The sequence below is a fragment of the Lissotriton helveticus genome, chromosome 3_1 (genome assembly GCF_964261635.1).
Source record: "Lissotriton helveticus chromosome 3_1, aLisHel1.1, whole genome shotgun sequence".
Lineage (NCBI taxonomy): Eukaryota > Metazoa > Chordata > Amphibia > Caudata > Salamandridae > Lissotriton > Lissotriton helveticus.
The window spans coordinates 1,571,637,342-1,571,661,682 of NC_136061.1; positions in this window are offsets into that span (position 1 = coordinate 1,571,637,342).

The following is a 24,341-nucleotide window of genomic DNA, read 5'->3' on the forward strand; positions in this document are numbered from 1 at the left end:
CAGGCTAGACTGTTCCTATGGGGAGCAGGGTCAAGACTGATTTGCATATGCCTGGGTTTAAACTACAATGACATGGTGGTTAAAAAAATGTTGGTTTTAGGCTTAGACCTCTGTACTTGGTTTGAATGTTTGACATTGTTCAGCATTCCGTTCATCTATTGTTCTTCCTGCATTTGTCACCCTGAGTGGGACAGGTATGCCCAGACGTGGGCTGCTTGCTAACCATGCCACTGGATTCAGGCTAACCTGGCTGTTGAGGGGAGATACACTGAAACGAGTCCCAGGATGCTTGTTTCCAGTCCAGGGAGGACCTGGATTAGCAGTTCGGGCTCGACTGTTCCCATGGGGAGCAGGGAATAGACTGATTTGCATATGACTGGGTTTAAAGTGGATTGGCGAGCAAAAAAACAATAGATTTAGGTGCCCGGATCTCTCTACTAGGGGTGAATGTTTGACATTTTTCAAATTGCGTCCATCAGTTGTTCTTTTTGCAATGGTATGTGGAAGTGAAATGGTAATAAAATCTGAACACAACAAAGGATTAAAGGGACTGTCGTAAAAATGTCTATGCTGGAATATACAGTTTTTTAAATTATTTTTTAACTACATAGCTGATGAGATAGCTAAAGCTGGTTCTAGGCCGAACCTAAAAATATATTCTTTGCAGACAAGGCCTCTTTAAAAAAAACTAGCATTGGCAAAGCCAATAGTTCTAAAGTTGGCTGACAGCCTTTTGGCTTTGTCAATACTTGTATTTTTTTGTGATGGTTTTTGTAAAACGTTATTGTTGAAAGAGCTGACTGTGCCTTCAACAACCCCCCACCGCCCCCAACCCTCCCCTCTCCCCCCCAGCTAAAACAAAAGTATGTTTCTGACTCAAAAAAAGCCCAAATTGACGTAGGGGGCCCTGGCAATGAAAGAAACTACTTTCTAAGTGTGTGTGTTCCCTGTGAAAGAGCAGAACGCCGTTACTAAATGTGAAGTTAGCCAGGGGCTGTTGTGGGCTGACCTACTGATCTGTACTGTATGCTGTATCAGGCTGAAGAAAATTGTGAACGACACAACATATTAGTAGATGAAGAGAGCAGGCTGAAAGCCCCTCAAGTAGGTTCATTATATACCTCATGTTATAAAAAACAAAAACTCTTGGCCAGTGCCACACCTAAAGGCCAATGCCACACCTTTCCATGCTTGTTTGAAATTGAAGCAAAATAAACGTGCAAATAATTTGCAAAATAGCCAGGAGTGTATATTAAAATAGGTGAACATAAAACATAGCACCTATTTGGGCTGCACTTTATAGGGGTACTCTTAAGACGTGTATCCCGCTGTATATGAAAGTGACGTTCGCTCTTTCTCTCTCTGCGGTTTGTTTCATATTCTAGAAGGTTCGCGAAATATAGCCATTATGCACCGTGTAACTCTGGCACATTCCACAGAGAGGAATTTGTGAAGCTTCTAGCCTTTAATATCAGAAGCGGCTGCCGCGGCGGATTATTCACACAGCCTAGGGTCCACGGTTGCCTTTGATAAAGAATATTTTGTATCCTGAGCCGTGGAGCCTGCGAGCACCTGTTTTTAGCTATCACAATTAAATGCCAAGCTCTGGAATGAAGATGTTTCATGTCATGTTTTGAAGCCGGAGGCATTTCATAAATACAGTGCAGATGTTCAGCCAACAACGGGCATCTCTTCAGACTTGTTGTCCGGTTAAAATTCCTTATAATAGGAAGGAATGGAGACAAGCAAACAAAAAAAACAAGCAAAGAATGCGCTAACATGGGCAGCCTTTAATGTTATTTTCTGGGGTCCAGGGGGGCTTGTCTGCTTTCATTTTTTTCTGTGTTTGATCTAATTCACACATCTATTTCCTTTCTAAGTTAGACATAGGTGTACACCTTTTATTATTTACCTCTGTTAATTTATATTATAATTCAGAAAATGTAGATTTACACTCGTAAACTGATTTACTCACATTTAAAATGATTACAATAGGGTATAATGTTTTTTGGGAGAAAGGCTGTTCCCCTGGTTGGAGAGTGGACAGTAAGCCGTGGGAATCGAGTGGATATCCACAAAGTGAGTTAATTTGTTATACACAAAGGCTTTCTCATCCCATTTCTGTATGGTCATAGATTTACTCCTGTCAAAGGCAGGAGCAAATCCCTATCCGTGGTTAAAATGTGGAGTGGATACCTTCAAAATTGGTCAGGGTGTGTAGATAGTAGACAGAGAAAAAAAATTCCCCATGCAGAAAAAGGAAAACAAAATAAAAGTGCAGAATCACTTTTGCTAAACATTGTATTGTATTGTATTGTATTGAAATTGCATTTATATAGCGCTTACTACCCCTGACGAGGCGTCGAAGCGCTTTTTCGGCGAGTAGCACGCCACTCCGGGACCCATAGAGGATTAGTGTTGAATTAGTATAGTGAAACATGCAAGTACATTTTAAGTGGTGGATAGGTTAGTCAGTTAATTGGATTTGGAATGATAGCAGAAGGATAGAGGAGGACAAAAGTTTGTATTTATATAGCGCTTGTTGACACACTCTATTCAGGAAGCCTACAAAGGATTAGTGGTGAATTAATATGGTGAAATATGAAGTAATTTCAGTGGTGGATATTAGTCAGTTACTTGGAGTGAGAAGGATAGCGGAGGGATAAAAGGGGAAGAAAGATTTGCATTCATATAGCACTTGTTACCCCTGATGGGTGTTGAAGCGCTTTTCTGGCGAGTAGCATGCTACTCCGGAACCCATAAAGGATTACTGTTGAAAATTAGTATAGTTAAAAAAATATAAAGTAATTTGAGTAGTGGATATGTTATTCAGTTATTTGGGTAGTATAGTTTAATATGGAATTTGAGAAGTGAACATGTTTGTCTGTTAATTTCGATTGAAAAGGATAGTGGAGGGATAAAAGAGTGAAGGTTTTTTTTTTTTTTTTTAGGTCTTAGGAGTAGGAGGATACTTTTGGATGGATAAAAAGGAGTTTTGGAGGGGGATCTTGAATAAAGCAACAAAAAATACTTATTTTAACCAAATGCTAAAATGCTATATATTTACTGGTTTTCTGTAGTGCTGTGCAAGGCAAGTCTAGATAGGGGAATCAATTAAGTGATATGCAAAATAATAGCCCTGACATTTTTTTTAAAGTAACTTTACTAGGAAGACAAGTCTACACATCAGCAGGAGCAAATTAATGTTTACTTTACTTCTAAGCAGGCCCAGAGTTTCGCCTAAGTAACATCTAAACTGTACACAATACAATCAATCAATCAATCCATCTGACTTTATTGTTATACGTTTTTAAAAACCATCACAATAACCTTACATATGATAATTCCATAAAACATGTAACAATGAGTAAAATTGACATTATGTGTACTGTTTAAAATTCTTTCTAAAATGCTAAGTGTTAAAAGCACTAATAGAGTGAGTACGATGCCATTATGGATACTGTTTATTTGTTTGTTTGACCCACTAGGCCACACTGATATCCCACTGTCACTAGTAGTGGTCACTGGGCTTGTATTTAACAAGTATGATTATCCCCTCTATTATTGAACCTTCGGCTGCCAAGAGAGTGATGACTTGCATACATGATTGTAAGTGAACGCATCGACCCCAGAGAGTTGTTTAAAATTATTGGTTGATTTCAGATGGTGGACCTGTAGCTGAAATGACCTGGTTATGCTGCTGTTGGTATTTTGTTTCATAAAGTACTGTTTCTGTAATGGAATGGACTATGAGGCTCAGGAGTTCTGTTGTATTCTGGATGGCAAGCAGAGTTACATTGTTTCTCATGCAGTGTCAGAATTTTCAACAATTTACAGTTGATCTTAGGATCTGTGGGAGCTATGCTCTTCATTATTGCCGTCCGGCAGGTTTCAAATCCCTCGTTCATTAAATTCATGTTTCAGTAATAGAGTTCGGGTTGCTTTAAGGCCGGGCAAAGGCAGACTAGATGGGTTATGCCTTCCTTTGGTGCATCGCAGAGTCTGCACGATACTGAGCCTTTGTATCTCCATGTGGGCAGGTCAGCCAAAGATGGCAGAGCTCCAAATCTAAGAGCCATCAGCTTTCTTTGTAGATATGCTGGGAACGTCGTGCTGAAGCATTCTGCAGGTTTTAAACAAATATAGGATTGAACCATCATCCAGGCGAGTGACCATAAAGTTAGTTTGTGCTTATCTTCAGTGAGGGAGTGAGGTTGCGCTACTTTATTGATAGCTCGACAAAATGTGTAATATGGTAAATTTATGTACCATAAGTTGATGGTATTTGTTTCTAGTAGTGAGGATATTGTGTGTTATTATATTATCCACTGACTGCCATAATGCGCTGACTAATAGGCTAGTATGATTGTTCCGTATTTTATGCCATGGTTTAACCTGTTTACCGCGGCCGTTATTTCACCTCAGTGCGGCCATTCCGCAGAGTGGGCGGGGCCACGTTGGCCGTTGGCCGTTTGCAGCACCAGCGAGGTAGTGCTCGCGACGGCCTAACGGCCGATGGGAGCACGGAAGGGGTTAATAGTGGTTTATCTTCTTGCAATGCTTTGTTTTTTCAAACCAAATTCCAGTCGAACTTGAGCAGGAGAGGCACTCTGGGGGAGCCTAAAAACTCGCTTGTAAGTATTTGTCTGTATTTTATCCAGAGTGGGAGAATCTTTCCCATGCATAATGTCACTTGCAAAAGACAGCAAATGCAGTAATTTTGTGGTTCTAATGGCTAATAGTGGTTTAAAAGATGGGCCATCCAGTTTTTTTTTATCAAGTATGCAGAAGGCGTGTGTCAGTGCCTTACTTTTTTCACCAAATATTGTTTATGCATCATAAAATGTAACTTTTTGTCTATGATGACTCCCAGGTATTTATACCTACTGACTTCCCCTAGCATTATGTCATTTGATTTAATTCTTAGTAAGGTGCCATTGCTGTTTCCCATAGTCATCGTTTTTATTTTTGTTGTGTTGATTTCTAGTTTATTCACCATGGTGAAAACTGAAACTTCATCCATTAACCTTTGCAGGCCTACTCTTATGTGGCTCAGCAGCATGATGCCATCTGCATATGACAAATGTGACATTGACAGTGTACCTAACCTGGGTGGATGGGTGTTTACTTGATCAAGGCCCATTGATAGATCAGCTATAAATAGATTGAAAAGATGGGGTGCCAGGACACAGCCTTGCTTTAGGCTGATGGATTTGTGTATGCATCTGGACAGTCGTGTCCCACCTGCCAGCCTACTGTGGATCCAGGTCTTGGTTTACAGTTGTTCTATTGCTTGCAACGTTCTTTCATGAAGCTCCCACTGCCTTAGTTTCGCCCACAATAGGGCTCTATCAATTCGCCCAAAGGCGGTTTTCAGGTTTATAAAGCATATCTTTAGTCATTTACATTTGTCGGCAACGGAGGCTAATACTAGCGTGTTGATGGTAGTTCCATAACCTTTTCGAAATCCAGTCTGATCAAGAGGAATCTTATCGTTGGAAGATTAATGAGGCATAGTATTTGGCCTCTGAATCGATAAGGGCAATTAATCTGTAGTTCGGTGGATTGGATCGAGACCCGCCTTTGAAAACTGGATTTATTATTGATCCTCTCCAACCAGGGCCGGACTCTGAACAGCAACAAGCCCTGGCAGATTGCTGCTTAACCGAGCCTGGGAGTGGGGGTCGTGGTAGTAGAAAGCACTGCTCCCGCTTTTGTTACTGGGGGCCGATATTGCAAAACCGCCCCCCATTAACAAAATCAGCCCCCTCCCCTCCGGCCCACCGGGGAAAAGCCCGGTGTCCGCTATGGCCAGTCCGGCCTTGTCTCCAACTATTGGGGATTAATCCTTTTAATCTCACCTCATTGTACAAAGCTGACAGCGTGCTGGCCCAGTTCTCCGGGTCGAGCTTGTTGATTGCTTTTGGAATGCTGTTTGGACCTGTAGCTTCATCTCTTCGACCTGCCTTGATTGTCATTGCCACTTTTGCAGGGGTGCAATACTGTGCCACTGGTCAGAGTGGAGTCTTGGACGTCCTTGTTGTATCTATCCTGCTTAGCTCTTCGTAGGTATTTGTGGTTGACACGGATAGGGACTTTTGATTGCCGAAGATCTCAGTCAAGTGAGCTATCCAAGTATTTTCCTGACTGCATGAGCTGTTTATAATTCTTACATCTCTACCAATGCCATTGATAGTTGCCTAAAAGGCTCTAGAATTTGTGCATTTTGAGTTAAACAGGATCTTTCCCCAGAGCTATTCAGATTTTATTCTTCGATCGACGCAGACTTTTATCCCCATGTTTGAGCAATTGAGCTACATTTCCCCATTTTCTTAATTTCATGCCTTAATGTTTTTCTTAAGGCTAGGATTTTCGACAATATGCCAACTCAGTTCCATATGGATTTCGATTTTTTGGGATATCAGTACAGGGAATTTTTTAAACAGCATTATTGTGAACGTATACCATAGATTATTTGGTTAAGCATATGACATTGCGCTGGTTTTCGGTATTAGTTGCAGACAGCTTCGGAAGGAAATTATGAGTCCAGAATAGACGCTTCAGACTAACTGATTGTAGACTTCTGATTTCCCCTGGTTCCTGCTGGTGTTCAACTGGGTTTAGCATTAGCTCTAAATGTTGATATGAGTGGTCGTTTTCCGTTGAGGTTTTGATTTCGAACTTCCTTAATTATTTCATTAGTGGTAGTGAGAGGAATGTATACTCATTTATTGATGCAGTTTGCTCCGTAGTGTGTGAACCGAGAAGGATTGTCGTCTTTGGCCCTGCCATTGGTTATTCTCAGCCCTAGGTGTTCAAGTAAGGTAACCAGTTAGCTCGCAGAGTGAGCCCATCTTTTTTGAGGATAAATTGCTTGTGGGAGCACTGCCCAGATAGAGTTTTCAGTTTTCAAATACTCTTCATTCTCTGGGGTATGGATTAGATTGGTATTAAAATCGCCTGTCACCATTATATCTCAGGTAGGGCTTGTGAATCTTATTTCTGATATATAGTGTATTAATTTCTTAAATAGAGTGAGCTTTCTTTGGGGATTAGGATGAGCATATATGTCGAAAAATATTACTGGGGGTTTCCAATAATCATGGCAAAAGCTTAGTTTAATTACCTGAAGATCTGGAGTGGAGATTGATAGTTGCTCGGAATTAACTTTCAACGCCATTGAGACGTACACCGCAAGACCACCCCACCCCCCCTGGCCTGCCAAAGCAGCGTATTTTAATTGCATCAATGTAATGAAGAACATAACCCTCCAATTGGAGAGGGTCAATCAGCCAGATCTCTTGTAAGGCTATAATGCTATACCCTCTCCTATTATTTGATAGAGCACCGTTTGAGAGTTTGTGCTTTGCGCCCGCAATATTCCAAGAAAGGATGCTAAGGGATGATTCCTGGAGTATGTTCATTACTGGTTTTGAGAGATACTCCTTCCTGGGAGCATTCAGTGTAGACACTAGCCAGCGCAAATCCTCTTGAATATCCTCTGTTGTTTCGTTCTTCACGTTAATAGCTGTTCCGGTTGCGCCGTGAGCTTTCTGTAAGACCGAGTACACCGCAGTTGCATTCACTGTAGACTTTGGCTTCTTAAGTACGTTCTATATTACAGTCAAGGGGGTAGCCCAGTAAACCTCAGAACCTGGGAATTATCAAGAAGAACTACAAATAGTTTTGTCGGCAAGACCACTTGTAGTTCTTCTTCTTGAGCAAAGGGGAGTGATAGTGTTCAATTATTGGTTTAAAAACGATATGCCCCATGATTCGAATTGTTGGTTTGCGTCAATAATTGAGAGAGAAATCTCCTTTGTTCGCCATGTGGTTAAGGTTTTCTCCATCGAGAGGCCATCATTGTTTGGTAGAAACCTAACTGATTCAAGGTTAGTTGCCTTAATATTCCCCAGTGCAGGTAGTACGGCAATTAATTACTAAGGGCCCGACTCACAAAGGTAAAATGAGACAAAAGTCTAACTTTACAACTTCCGGTATTTACAATTGGCATTTACTACTCGCAAACGCCATTTGTGACTACCAAAAGTTGTAAAGGTCAACTTTTGGGATTCACAAAGGGCCTTCACGAGTAGTAAATGCCCTTGGTGAATACCAAAAGTCGTACATTTAGACTGTCGTCTCAGTTTACCTTTGTGAATCTGGCCCAAGATGTTTACTTTGTTAAGAGTGTCTTGCTGTCCTAGCATGGAGTAAAGATAATTTGGTGAGAAACGCTGTCTTCATCCCTCAAAAGACTGGTTTAGCCTCCTATAGGAGCAGTCTAAGTTGGTAATTTTCACCTCTGTTCTTGCATTTACTTCCCTTGTGGATTGAGCATTAGCTTTGGGCACAGAGTTATCCTTTTTATATAGTTGTTTTGAAAGTTGTTCATACTGCGTTGATTTTATGGGCTTATCCACAATCTGCGAGTGACAAAATGAAATAACGCAATCTGGCTGTAGTTTATTGGTTGGGCATGCAGTTTCTGTAGCACTGCTCCTACCCGAAAAAGCCAGTGTTATCCTTAGCTGTGGGCCGAAGTAATTGCTAAAGGATTTGAACCTTTCCGGGCTGTCTGTGGTGACCATGATATTCTTACTTATTATATCTGGTTGCTGTAGCATGCCATAATAATTTACTTTTTGAGCTGTAAATGGAATAAAGTGGGTGGGTTGTGCTAATTCCTGGCTGTTTGTAGAGGCCTCGGTGTTCTTACTCGCTTTGTCTGGTTGCTGTGTCGAACCAGGTTGATAGATTTCTTGAGCTATCTCTGAGCTGGTATGGATGATTTGCGTTATTTTCTCGGTGTTTGGGGGCACTAGGAAAGTTCCTACGTTAGTTGGCTCTTTGAGCTCCAAAGTCTTTTTATTGCTCAGCGTTGAGACAGCCGATGCATTCTGTGCAGGTGGATTCTTTTTGGTGTACTGCACTGCCTGTGAGACTCCTAAGCTGGCAGAAATTGCTGCCAGTGAATCCAAAGGGACCAAAAACTGGTTCTTGGTCTAATTGGACCGATTGTATGACGTTACAACGAATTCCGTTGCATCGCATGCCTTTACCACGCATGCGTTACAACGGAATTTGTTTTCCCCGCATAACCTTTACCTCGAAAATTCCTTTACTACGCATACATTTTTACATTTTTCGTTGTAAATGTATGCATGGGGAGGGCATGCTCTTGTTAAAGGTTATAACTCTCCCCTTACATGCCCCTAGCCTCCACTCCTTATATTTACCCCTGCCCTTAAGCCTTAATATATATATTTTTTTACTAAAATGCCCCTTACCTTTTAACTCGCCTTCTCTCCTTCTTTGGTTACGTCGGTCGTACGTCGTTAAGAGGAAGCGGAAGTTACTTTCCGTTTCCTCTCTAACGACGTTGATTGCATCAGCTTCGGCTCTTCAGGTTAGTTTTGTTTTTGGGGGGGAGAGCCCCACTTTTTATTCCAACGCTTTATTTTATTTTTTTATGGGGGAGACCCCCCAAGCCCCCCCTTTTTTTTCTTTTCATTTACCACACATGCCTTTACTACGTATTTCGTAGTAAAGGTATGCGTGGTAAAGCCTCTCGTGGTAACCACGCATGCGTTGTAATGCATGCGTGGTAAAGGATTTCGTGGAAACGGCCGCGTTGTAGTGGCCGTTTCCCATTGGACCGACCTATCTGAGTGGTTGCTAATTACGTAAATAGCTGAAATATTTGGTGCATGGGAAATTTGTTGAAATTGTTTGGTCGGAAATTTAGGGTAAAGTTTCTTGCCATAATCTCCATTCTGTGTAGTCCGGCGGGGATTCCTTCCTAATTTTTCTACCATGCTCCTTTTGCCTTTTGGTTTGAACCTGGCTTTTTAAATCGCAAGCCTCACTTGACATTGGCGAGTTCTGATGTGGGGCTTGTGAAGGCAGTGCTGACATTCCCTGGGTCAAAGATGGATTGAGGGGAGTGTTCAACAGTATTTTTCCAGCCACACTCTGATAGTTATCTATTAGCAGCTCGCCATCGTTTCTCGCTGGAACTATAGTAAGGGGTCATATACCCTTTTCACAGTTTCTAATCTCTTTTAGAATGTTGGATAAAATGACTGGCAAGAAGCTAAGTTTGTCTACAATTGGCACACAGCTGCATGTGCATTGCTGGGCAGAATTAATTAATCATTTCTAGTTTAGTGCTAATGTTTACTGTATGTGCCACCATTACATTAATGAGATCTATCTTTTTATCCAGTTTGTCTGATTGCATGTTCAAGGCTGAGATTGAGGATCTGCAGAATACTCAATAGCGAGGAACACAAATTGGAAATATTCTCTGCTCTAAGGTATTCTTGCTGCTTTTTGGGACTTGTGCCTGTTTCACTGTTGGCCATTGTTGCTTTGGGATATTCGTAATAACCCTTGAGCTGTGAGCCTGCTTCCCTATTAGACCCTTTTGGCTGAGGGCCGAGGGCATTGATTCTGCATCGGCCTTCCACACCAGGATAGTCCTGCATGTGGTTCACTGGGTCGAACTTCGTTGTTGACTGAGGACTATTTAGAGTGATTTGTTCTAAGGATGTTAGACGGCTCGAAATTTCAATTGGCAAGGAGGTATCCGGATTGACTTGTGCTGGGTATGGTAATTGACCTAAGATTTCAATTGGAGAGGGGGCCAGCACACTTGTAATTTCGGGGATGTTACCTTCAGTGGTGAGTGGAGTCCTGGGTGGTTTACTTGGGTTCTCAACTGGTAGGCGGTGACTTGTTCTTAATTAGTAGTCAGGTTGATGGTCTGAGGCCCCAAATATTGTATGACTTCTGCGTTATTCATAATTGAGGTTGAATGAAGCCAAGTGTCATCTTTGTCCTTGTCTAGGGTTCCTATGCTATCACAATTGAAGCTGCCGTAGGTGAGAGGGCAGTCTAGATTCAATTTTGGATCCGTCATGGGTGTTGAATGCTGGCGATATATGGTGTGCAACTGTGCCTGTGATGGTACTGTTTTATTAGCAGATAAGGTAGCAAATTATAGATGGTCCGTTATTAATGTTGGAGCTAGATGTTGACAGTCTGAGCCTTTTGGTGACTCCTGGATCGGTCCTGTTTTGTGGACTGGCACTGCTGCAGGTAATAGTGCAGGGCTCCTCAGAGGTTCTGTGACTGGGTCGCCGCTGTTTGATATGTGTACTTGGGCTTGGGTAGTTATAGACTTGCCCCTTTGTGAGTGGCTTCGTGACATGCCCTCTATTACAGTCGAACTTTGAAACCAATCCAGAGGGGTTTGACTTTATATCCGATCTTTGAGGGGGTTTTCTGTTTCAGAATAAATCGCTGCAGCCAGATCCTTTAAAAAGGTGAATTTACCGATGCTGCCTGTTGTCCCGAAAAAGGCTTGAAGCAGTGATATCAGAGGGCTGGCCTGGCCTGCGATGTTTTTTGCTATATACCATTTCTCTTGAGGAAATTAACTATTTCACGAGAGGTAAACTATACCCAATTGTCACTGATCAGCAGATTGTAGAACCCTTCACTTCTGAAAACACATTTGGGAAAATCATTTACTGCAACAGTGTTGGGTTGATGGACAAATATGATTTCGATCCTTTTACAAAAGTAATCCATCAAGACTATGACATAATTCTCATCAGGTGATAGGGCATTTAATGAAAGCTGTCCCAACCATAATTCAATGTCTTTCCCCTCAGACAGTTCAACGGACGCCCTAGGGTGCTTACTTATTTTGCAAGTTTTGTCAGCATCCTTGCACACAACACACCTGCTAACATAAACACCCTTGCCACCATCCATGAATGGCCACCAGTTTGCCATGCATAACTTCTTTTTTTTGCCAGTCATACCCACATAACGCTCATATGACAGAGTAAGCAGCCATTCTCTCAGGGAATGAAGTGGAATAAGGACATCATCACGTAAAATAATCCTGTCTTTAATTGTGAGTTCATCTTTCACCTTCCAGGAGGGTTTGGTACTCACATCCACTGTTCTTTCGCATGACCATCCTTTGATGATGCGCTACTTTAATCCGATTCACACCACAACGGTACTCAGAGCTTCCAACCGCTTACTCCTGATTTCTGACCTAACTGTAGCACTAGCATCAGAAAACTATGTCATAGCCAGATATTCTTCAATCTCCCACCTATCACCCATGGGGCACAAGATAAATAATCAGAATGCACATTCAATCTTCCTGATATGTACTCTAAGTGGAATTGGTATTCCTGCAACTTACAAGGCTATTTTGCAAGTCTTGGAGAAAGTGCCCGAACCACCACCTTCAAGGATACTAACCAATGGCTTGTAGTCAGTACGAAAAATAAACTCCTCTCACCACAAAAAGCTTTGAAACTTGTGAGCTTCCCATACACATGCCAGCAACAACAATAACTCGGTTTTCATTCTCTGACTTTTGGCTGAGTACTGCTGCAAAACCCACCTGACTAGCGTCCGTAGCAACAATTCATTTTAATTTTTCAAGAAAGGTGCCCTCTCCAATTTTTTTAACACAGTCATGCTCACAATCTGTTCCATGAAAACTCAACATGTTTCTTAACCAATTTATGCATAAGGCTCAACTATTCCTGTATAATTTTAAATGACCTTAGCAATTGAAGTTGGTGACCCCCAAAAATGGTGGGTCGACATCATTGCAATTAAAAGGACGACAAATACAATAAAAAGAAAATGCAATCAAACATTTAAAAATGAAAAAGCCTTCAGTGTTCTCCGGCTCTCAATTCCTCCAAGCGTGACATCCCATGGTTCCTTATCCAATCCAGACACTGCTCTCATGCTGCATGAGAGAAGTATCTGGGTTGGCTGGAGCAGGTTGCCTCAGTGATCTGAAGAGCACTGAAGGCCTATGCCTGCTCTCCAATGGAGAGGTTGACTTGCGTTTGTCTGTTTGGCCGTAAAAATGTAGCCAGCCAAACCGACATTTGCAATTCATACTGAAGGGGATACTCGTCATTGCTGATAATCAGCAACAATGATGCTTTGGTCCGGCCCTGCCCTGTCCGCTCAGCAGAAAGCTGGAAAAATACAATTCTAGTAAAATAACTTAATTACCATTTTATTTTTCCAGCTTTCTGCGCAGCAATGTGGGGAGCCGGTGCTCCTTCGCTCCCATGAAGTAACCGCTGCCGGACCTTAGAACGGAACCAAGACCAAGAAAGGATCCTAACTCATCATTCTTGCTCGGTGCTGGTCACCTGGAAATGGTTGCGATAAGTGATGTTTGAGTTGTACACCATCTCCTCCAATAACATGCACTATATATTCAACACTGGATTAAGAAAATATATACTTTTCTTTTTCCACAGTCAACCCACGCTCTCATTTTGTACAGGACTTGTTTTAATACGAAAATATGCTCATGAAGTGTCTCACTGAAAATCAATACATCGTCCTGGAATGTCTGTACGTCATGCATTCCCTCAAATGGTCTTTTCATCACCTGTTGGAAAAATGATGAGGGATACCTGAGGCCAAAGGGCATCCTGCAGAACAGATATATCTTTTCAGAAGTGATCAATGTGGCATACTTCTTAGAAACAGTACTTGACTGTAAGCAGAACTGAAGTCTAATGCTGCAAACAGGTTAGATTTTCCAGGTGTCATTATCATCACTTAATTAGAGGCAAGGGTTGTCAGCCTGCCACATTACAATTGATTCTGCACAGGTCAATTACACAGTCTGAAAGTTCTAATTTTCTTTTTTGAATATGATGATAAGCAACAACATTCAGATGTGTCAACTGGTTCAATGACACAATTCTTACACCACTCATCAGAAATGCCTTTAATTAGCTGACAAAGGTACACTATGAGATTTCCGCCTGACTGGAGTAGCATTGTCCTTTAAAACTATGCATTTTTAAATTCCTCAAACACGCCAAGATGTTGCTAAAACATCATTGTACTCACCAAGTATTGACGATATACCCTACTCTTGTACACTAAATATAAAGGGTGGTTTGCAAAGATCTGTTAACAATTTAAGTTTCTGCTGTTCAGTCGACCTTGGGGTAATGATGTTGTGGTTCACAACATATTCCTTGGTTGTGATGTTCTTATCTTTATAAGTCAGTTGAGCTTGAAAAATTCTTCTGAATTGATCTTTTAACCGCCATAGGACCAAGGTATGATTCTACTTAATGTAAGATCATCTTGTTGGTGAGTAATCTTACATTTCCTAAGACACTATGGTGATTCTTGAACCAGTGTCAACACGGACCTCCACTTCGTCTTCTTTAACTTTTATGTTACACCTTTGTTGATTTTCGTCATTATACTTTCCAATTCTTGGTATCATCAGTACTACATTTTCTTGAAGATGATCTTCCCCTTGATGATAAAAATGTTTTACCTTGCCAGGATTTCCAGACTTCTACAAAATGCCCCTTTTTCACATCCACTTACATGATTTATCCTAGGCAGGACAATTCTTGCTGTGTGCCATACTGAACACAGATCCACATCTGTAGCAAACTAATTTGGATTTTATTGATCTTATTCTCCACTACTTCTTTTGCAGGATATTTCTTGTCATTGTCTTCCTAATTGTGGATTATATTGACTTCAGAATGCAAAGCATCACATTTGACTTATCTTTCCATGTGTTTTATGTTAATCCCACCATATCAAGAGTAGGGTTTCTGTGATACAAAAGTTTCTCTCCTGCTTTTATTCATGTGGTAAGCATTACAACTGGATTGCGTATCAATTCATCCATGTCTGTTCATGAACATGTGCTAGCCAACATTGCTACATACACTTCAATAGGCTCACATGGGGCTTCATAACAGCTATAAAAGTTATACATCTACAGGATGATACTCACGGTTGAATCAAAATGAAATTGCAAAGATTTTTTTAGCTCCACTCCAACTCACAGTCTTCTTTCTTAAAATTAGCAATATGGTCAAATAATCGTCTGCCCTCCACACCTAAACAATCGTACTGTAATGTGTTTCCTGGGTGAACTGAAGTTTGTTCTATCTGCTGGGCATTGATACAGTGTTCATCCTTCCTGCAATGTGATAATGAGGCATTCTAAATCTGACTGATATATATATATATATATATATATATATATATATATGTATACACACACAAACCTAATCACAAACACGGATGTCCCACCCTACGGCTGTATCACTTGTTGGCTGCTTATGAGTTCTAATTCTGGAATATCTGTTCAAATTAACCACGCGCACTCAAGGAATGGGGAACTAAACTGCTCTTTCTGCACCATCTATCCTGAGTGTGAGTGGTTCCTGTGACCGGTTGTTCCAGGATTATACATATGAATTGAGGTGTATTGTATGGTGTGGTTGTGCAACATCACTTTAGAAAATACTAAGGAATCCAACTTGGGTAAAGTCAATCTTGTTTAATAAACCTGAGCTCGGCCCTGGGTTTCTGTGACTTACAGTAGTCGGGATTTTATGGCAAGGCACAGAGGTCAAAAGTATGTATTACTCCTTTATTGCCCTCACACACAGCTGCAACAAAGAACTTAGAATTAGAATAGAACTTCCTTAAAATTATAGAACTCTTTAGAACGTGCATAATAATATAGAACACTCAGCCATCTTCTTTCTTTTGTTGCTGCTCATACACAGATAAGAACTATTGAAGCTACTTTGGAGATGTATGAGAGGACGTGTAACAATTGGGTTTAGTAAAACAGGTTTTTCTTAAAGTTTCATACAAGGTATGTCATATGAGGAGTAAGTTGGAGCTTGGGGTATAATTACAAATATGTGTATAGGTCACCTGGGTGTTTGGTAGAGACGGTGTGCTTTCTATGAGTATATTTGGTCATGCATGAGGAGTTTCTTGAGCATGTTAGTTTAAGGAGACTGAGGATTGCTTATGAAGAAAGCTGATTTCTGTTAAATGACTCCCGTTTTGACAGGGGTTTTCTGGTTTGTTTTCTGATCGTGAATTATTTGTTGCTTGGTCAGAGTATTGACTTTGAGCAAAGCGGGTGCGTTTAATAATGCTGAAATTTGGTCCGGATTTTGGTTGGTATTTCCCGCTTGCGAGGGCCGTTGGGGATTTCAAATCTCTTTCCTGTTCAGTGCGCACGTGAAGAGGCGTGCAGGTGTGTCACATAGCGTGCAGGCTGATTGAAGCGCTGCCAATGTGTTAGGTGTTCCAGCGCGAGTGTTGCCCATCTGAGACTGGAGTTTCTGGCAACATGGGGCCAACATACATGGCCATTTTAGGTCATTGGGATGAGTAGAAGTATTAAGCTTGTTGCCTTGGAAGCCATATTTTTTTGAGTTTTTTCGATCGTCCAAGGCACTCGGAAAGTGTTTAGTTAGTCAGCTGCAATTTTGGCACCTTAAGAGACACTCAGTGAAGTTCTTTCAGTCGGCTGCTTATTTTGACAGCTACAGTGAGTGGAAAACTAAGGATGTGGTTAATTTTAGTTTAGTAAAGAAAATTGAAGTTTTATTATGAAGCAGGATAAAGGAAACACTTTAGAGAATAAGATGAGAGATTATATGGAGAACATGTTTGGAGATTTAGCTAAGAAGATTGACAGGAAAATAGACTGTAGTGTAAAGAAACGTTTGAAAGAAAAAGGTGAACTGAGGAATGTAGATGAGGACTTTTTTTGGTCAACTGGAGAAGTTGATGCGGGTGCAAGTAGGTTTCAGGTGAATGGCACAAAAAGTGTGACAAAAAGAATGCATAAGGAGATTCATAAAAATTTTACAGGGTCGGGCGTAAGGTTCCAGAGTGAGGAGGAGCTATAAAGGCCAAAGCAGATAAAGGCATCAGGGAAATGCCATAATGTTGTAGTATGTAATGAGACATCTTCTAGTGGAGATGTAGAGTTATCATGCTCATGGGGGCTAGACGAGACAGAGGAAGAGAGTGTTATTGGTAAAAAAAAAAAAGATGGGACAGAAAATTGGAAATGGCTGATTTTGCTGACCCACAGGGTGAGGAGATGTTTGATCCTCTATTAATTCAGCACCCTTTGTCACCTCACTGGACGCCAGCAGAGCATGTGGCTCAGTATGTGTCATATTGGATACGGAAGGAAATCCCGAAAGAAGTTTGGATAAGGCTACATTCTGAGTGCCCGAGGCCTACCTTGCAGTCTAAGGTGGTCAGTACTCCAGAGTTGGACCCGCAAATGTTGAGTTTCCACAACAAACTAGCAGAGATTCTAGGAAAGGATTAGATAAGGCTTGAAGGGATGCTGAGATAGACTCGTGGACATTTTGGGACCACTTGCAAAAATGTTTGATCTGTGCGAGGAGGCACATGCTAATAATGGTGTGAATGTATTTGAACTTCACCAGTGGGTCCTCAGGATGCTTTGCTTGCTAGGCAATACCAATGGGGCCTTGCATATGGAAAGGCACAAAAGCATTCTAATGAAGATAAACCCTAAGTTAGCTAAGTTAGCGATTTAGGACTTTGGTGAAGCAAATAATGGAATGTTATTTGGCGATGAATTTGTCAAGGACATGTCCAGATATGCAGCACATTTAGCTCATTACAAAAAGTCCAAAAGGACATGCCTAAGGCTTTTGGTGGGACCAGGAGGATTTAGGGTTTATTCCCCAGCCAAGGACAGGGAATCACTTGTGAATCTTTCATGCGAGGGTTCATACCCTATAGGTATGTATATAGTACTGAACAATTAGGTTTTTATCCTCAGAGGCAAAGGACAAGGATGCGTGGGTCATGGAGTGAGAGAGAGCAAGAGGAAGAGCAAGTGAGTTAAAGAAACAGTGGTAAACGAGGAGAAGTCTTGTTTGGTACCTACACAGGAGATGAAATTATTAGGCTTCCAGATACCAGGCCTTGGAGGGTGTGTTGAGGTTGCCTATGGAAAAAGTGAAGAAGATGCGCAAGAAGTTGAGGAGAGTGAGGCAGTCAGTTCAAATATCTTTGCAACAGATGGCAAGGTTGTTGGGACTCTTGTCTTGGTCTATTGAGGTGATTTTTCAAGTAGCCTGCATTATCGAGCTCTCCAAAGGTTGAAAGGTTATTTATTTATTTATTTATTTATTTTATTTTTAATATTTATAAAGCGCAGCATATACCCTAGGGCGTCTTGGCGCTGAGAAACCAGTTACTTGTGGTAGAAGACGAGGAGTCGGAGGGGTCATTGATCGAACAGCCAAGTTTTTAAGAGCTTACGGAAGTGAAGGAGGGAGGGGCTCTGCCTGATGTTTAGGGGTAGAGTATTCCAGAGCTTTGGGGCTGCCACCATTTATTTATGTTTGGGAGCAATGTAGTCTCAGAAGATTGAAATGATTTGTTGTGTGCTGCTGAAAATGGGCAAATTTCAGCGTTCTGCTATGTCTACAGGTTGGGAGGCCCACGATCGAGGAGGTTAGCGGAGTTGGCCAAGAAGTTTTGGAGTTACTGCTTGGACAAGGAAATTATGTTTCAGACACACTATATTCCTGGGAAGAGCAATGTAGAGGCGGATTGGTATTCAAGGAATCTAAAGGATGAAAGTAATTGGAGGTTCAACAGGGAGGTCTTTTTGAATTTGGATCAGAGATGGGGCCCGTTGGGGGTGCATCTATTCCCAGACAGATTAAATGCGCAATAACAGATGTTTTACAGTTGGAGGCCTATCCCAGAAGCCTATGGTGTGGATGCTTTCCTTCAGGATTGGGGGAAAGGGAGACTATACATGTTCCCACCTTTCTTGTTGATTCAGGGGGTGCTCATGAAAGTCAGGAGAGCGAGGTTGGAGTTAGTGTTATTAATTCCTTTTTGGCAGTCTCAGGTGTGGTTCCCGGAGGGGATGAGTTTGTTGATAGATGATCCGGTGTTGAAACCCTGTTTTCTACACCTACTGTTGGATGCCGAGGGGTTTTGTCAGGAGTTGGCAATAGGAGGTCAGCTGGTTCTGATGGGATGGTTGATTTGAGGAGTGTATAGAAAGTGTCTGGGTTATTGCAGGAAGCTTCAGAGCTTATTAGGGAATCATGGGCATCAGGAACTTCAAAGGCGTACAGGTTGGTATGGAGAAGATGGTCTGGTTGTTGTGTAGCAAGGGCTTTGGATCCCGTATCAGCAGCTGGGGTGGAAGTAGGGGATCAGTTATCAGATTTTGTTTAAGAATGGATTAGCGTACAATTCAGTGAACTTGAGCAGATCAGCTATTTCAGCAAAGCATGAGTTGAAGGATGGAATACTAATTAAAAGAGTTGTAAAGGGGGTGCGAATGGAATTTCCTCCCTAAGGTCAAATATTCATCTTTATGGGATGTGTCGTTGGTTTTGAAGGAAGTGAAGGCATCGGGAAGTAATAAGGCAATGTCATTGAAATTGTTGTCATGGAAGATGATGATATTGTTGTGTTTGGCGTCTTGTAGGAGGGTTTCAGATATAAGCGGTGGCTGCTAGAAGTTTTCATCCAGTGAGTGTGTGTTATGAGTTACAAAAACACACCAAAACCATGACTAGAATGATTTTCTATCCAAGGATGGAGGGACATAATTTGCTGTGTATGGTTCAATGTTTAAATCAGTATGAGGAAAGGACGGGGAGGTTGAGAGGGTAAGGATGTTTACAATTGCTTATTTTTTATAGGCAACATTCATCTGCATTGGATAGGTGGGTGAAAGAGGTAATGAAGATGGCAGGAGTAGATCTGAGTGTGTTTAGGGCACACTCGGCGAGAGGTGCTATGGCAAGTAAACCTTATGTGATAGGCGGAAGTTCTATTATGAAAGCAACAGATTGGTCAAGTATATCAACGTTTAAAAGCTTTAACTTTAAACCTGTGGAAAAGATGGTAAAGATAGTTCTGGATGAGCTTTAAGCATACATAATATTGACTTCCGTGCCTTGCCATAAAATGCAAATTTTTCACAGTTTTAATGGGAAGAAAATCATGATTTTATTAAAGACATGGCATGGATACTAATATTATCCCTCCCCATGAGTACCCATCCCTGTTTGATGTGTTTGATTTTTATTGTTTATTTCAGCTCAGAATTGAGGAGACAGGCGTGGATTAGAAGGGAGGAAGTTTAAGTTGTATCCGTTTTTTTGGACTCTGATTGTTGTTACAGCAAGAAAAGAAGGAAAATGGCTATGTGCTCTATGTTAATATGCATGTTCTAAAGAGTTATAGAATTTTAACAATGTTCTATTCAAATTCCAAGTTCTTTGTTGCTGCTATGTGTGAGAGAAATAAAGGAGTAATGCATGATTTTCCTCCCAATAAAACTGTGAAACTCTGCATTAAAAAACAGAATAAAAAAATCAGGCAACATGAAAGAAATCCAACACCAATTTACAAAAAAAGTATCCTATTTTTATGAATTTTTAGTCACCAACATGAACAAAATCCACCGGAGGGTCCAGAGATACAGATTTGAAAGTAAGACATAAATCTCAGTTTTTCCACTCAAAAAAATCAAACAAGCATTGGTAACTGCAAAGTTTTGAAACGTTGTAAAACTTTTAAAGCGTTGTGTTCAGCTACTCCGGTCCGCTTCAGATGACCAAATCTGACAGGAAGAAGGTTGGGGGCCCAATGAAGAGTACTAGAACAGTTACCTTGCCACCAAAGCAACCTCAAGTCCAGTTCCAGGCGCTGTAGGCCATCTACCGTAGACTTTAATTGAGTGGTCCTGATGCAAGGGAGACATGATGCTGATGTTGTTGTAAGATGCTACAGATGCAGTGCTGTTGAGCATGATATTTTTGGGGATACTCCTTGGTCCAGGATCAAGGTGGTGTGACTTTGGCAACCTTGGTTGATGTCCCTCAAAGTCGTCTGTGGTTCAGCAAATGTCTAGTGGCTATAGGGGTCTCTGGTCACAGTGAAACCAGTGGTTTCCTTTGATGAAAGCTAGTATCTGTCTTGGTTGACCAAACTGCACTCCAGTGCCTCCCCCAGGCTCATTAGACTTGGGTGCAGCTTTTGAGCATTGGTATTCAGTCATTCGGGCTGCTCATTGACAGCCAGTGGGGATAAGGCAATTGTGGCTGTAACAGGAAGCCAGTTAAACCTCACAGTAATTTTTCCGTGAGCCAGGCACAGTCTTCTCTATGCTAGCGCAAAAATCAGCTGGTGCAGTGCAGTGGATGGTGGAGCCTCTCTTGCCAAGTCCAGGGAACAGCAGGGCTGTCCTTCGTCAGTCCTCTCTCCAGTCCAGATGTCATCTGAGGTATTGGTGACAGGGGTGTCATATTTATGTCCTGAAAATGCCCTTGACGAATGTGGCAGTCACTTGCCAATGGGCTAGTAGGAGCTTTCCCACCTTATGACGACTTCCAGCGAAGAGTTGAATGTAGCTATCTCAGAGCGCACTATTTTACTCAATCCCAAAATGGCAAAACCCCTTTCTCAGTGTTTGGCGCTTGATAGCCCGCTCTAGAGGTGTGAGTACCTGAGGCTACACACCAATGGAAAAACCAGTTTGCCAAGCCATCTACCTCAACAAAAGAGCAGCACCTCTCATGTGTGTTCACTATTTGCCCTTCAAAGGCAGCTTCCCATTGAAGCTCACCTTTTGGGCTGGCAACTAATATGGCTTCCTGCCAGGAAGAGGTGACACCTCTTCCATCTGCTGCGCTCCATTATTCGTACTCCTGGGATTTATTCACCCTTCTCCGAATTGGGAATCAAGTCAGGTTTAATGTGATGGTTAATTTGATACCTTGAAAAATCAACCTTAGTAGTCCCATTCAGATGTTAGCACAGTTGAGTGGTCAGTGTGTAACCGTGTGCTCACCAACGGGTCTACTGACGTTTCCCTCGTAAAACAACAAATTGAGGTTTTTACTGTTAGGACACATGCAAATACATGTCCTACTCTTTAGTATACTGATCCAGGACTTAGGACTCGATAGGCCTGCTGTAGGAGTGACTTGCATATATTAAAGAGGGAGGTTTGGGCTTTGCCATCAGTTTAAATGGCAAGGACTAGTTAGCAGTTTAAAACCGCTCAGCCAGTCCGCAGTGGCAGGCTTGGAGACATGTTTTCAAGTTGTTACATCCCGGGTGACACACTAGGTGCTGCAGCCTTGGTGGGGCAATTTACCCTGCATGCCTTGGTGAACACTGGCACCATGTACTAAGGACTTATAAGTGAGTAAAGTTCAATCAATCAATTCCTTTATTCGGCTATTGCCATAAAAGTACATAAAATTGGAAAAATATAGCATTTGTATATGAATAAAATACTTATTCTATGATTAAATAGAATCATTGATGAAAATACATGGTAAAAATTAAATGCTAAAACAATTAAATATAAACAGCTAAAAAGTTACACATTTTGAATAAAGTTAGCTTTTTCCTAATTGCTATGGAGTCTTTTTATAGCTGCGTTATGAATGATTTGTGACTCCAATCTTTGTAAGGCTTTAAGTCCTTCTTGGTGACTAGTAATCCTTTTAAATTGAAAGATCATGAGAATGTGCGGTCTTATATAAGGTGCTAAACAACATAAAGTGCAAAGGTGTTATCACAAGGACATTTAGGGGCATTTGTACAAGCCTCTATCGCCACCAGAGCACCACTTTTTATGACGCTCCGGCAGCCTGGCCACATTTCCCATATTTACAAGGTTGCGCTAACCCACGTGACGTAAATATGCCCTGTGAAAAGCTGGCCTGGTATATGCTGTCCACTAGTTATAGTGGGTACCTTGCACCAGTCCAAACAACCCTTAGTAATGATTAGGTTAAAGACAACCTTTATTGAAAGCTATCCTGGTGGTAGCTATGGAGAGCAGGCTTCAGGCTAAGTCTCAAAGGAATGTAAAACAACTTGGTTTACCAGATTATAACCTCCTGAATAACCAAATGAAAGGAGAACCACACAAGGTATATATAAAATATATGTATATATTACTAAATACTCTCTACTAACCTCTCTATGAGTTTAGAGACAAAAGCACAAAATATTACAGTACTAGAACAACAGTAAATAGCACAATACACAGTGGGCTCCAGAGGCAGAACAAACCATATCCTAAGAAAGTGGTATAACAACCACGACTAGACACAGTGCCTAGAGCATGTAGAATCGCTGGGACCCCAAGGAACCACCCAAGGTAGTGACACAGGGGACCCACGGGGGACGTGTGCAGTGTGAGAACACAGCAGCGAGCTCTGTACAACTCTATGGGAAAGTCGCAGTTGGGATTTTAAAGATTAAGGACACTTAGGAAAGAACTTTGAGCAAACTCTTTCAAACATAGAAGGTTCTAATCCAGCACCCATGTGAGCACTAGCGTACTCATGTTACCTAACCCAGGGAAGCCGGGTGCCTAGGTGTCTAATGGTGTTGGGAATCTTCGTCGTCTTCAATGGCGTGATGCTGCAAAGTGCTGCTGCCCGGAAGATGAAAAGTGTCTGGTGTGATCCAAGCCTGGATCGAAGCTGAGAAGACCCTGAAAGCAGAGGGGACAGAGTCTGGGTCACTTCAGGGTGACCAGGGGCACGCCAGACGAATGCCCACCAATGTCGGCTGTTTCAGGTGCAAAGAGGTGAAGCTTGACTCTGCAGCCACAGGGACCAGGAGATGTCGAGGACAACCAAAGTCAGCAGGTGAGCTGTCCCCCAAAGGATGTCGAGTGCTGGGGAGTCAGTGTTTGGATTGAAGATCAACAAGCCTTGGCAACTGCAACCCACGTGATGCTTCGGTGAGGACCAGCAAGGTCCTGGGGACTCCCCAAGCAATGGAGAGGCAGGGCACATCTGGATCAACCAGGAAAGCCAACTGAAAGTTAAAGTTCCCTTCTCAGGGACCCACAGGTTGACGGACCAGGGATCGCCAAGGGACCTCAAGAGAAATCACAAAATACCAGCCCACTGAACACTCGTGGAGTGTAGGCCGGTAATCTTCAGTGGAAACACCGCTCGGGTCAGGACTACAAGTAGCCCAAAGTACAGGCTCAGGGGTCGCCAAAAAGCAAATGCTGCTTGAAATGACACTGTGCCCAGGGGTTCGGGTTGCACGGTCCCCACGAGGGATGCGGGTCTCAGGATTGCTGAGAGCACAGATCAACCTAGGAGATCAAAGGAACCCACCTCCTGCATTGCAGAAATCTTCAGAGTCCTTCAGGAGCTGCGTAGATGAAAACCAGTCAGATGTGTCTTGGTGCCTGCTTAGCAAGGGAGTAACTTCTTTACTCCAAGGGAGATTCTTCAGTCATCCATCATAGTGCAGATCGTTGAAGTACTTGGTTTCTGTAGCAGAGTTTAGTCCAGGTAAAATCTAAAGTCCTGTAGTCAGGGGTTTTTACTTTATATCCAAGGAAGGAGTGGGACACACTCTGGGGACCCACCTATGGGAGGGTCAGGACAGAGGGGTGGTTTCATCTATGTCCT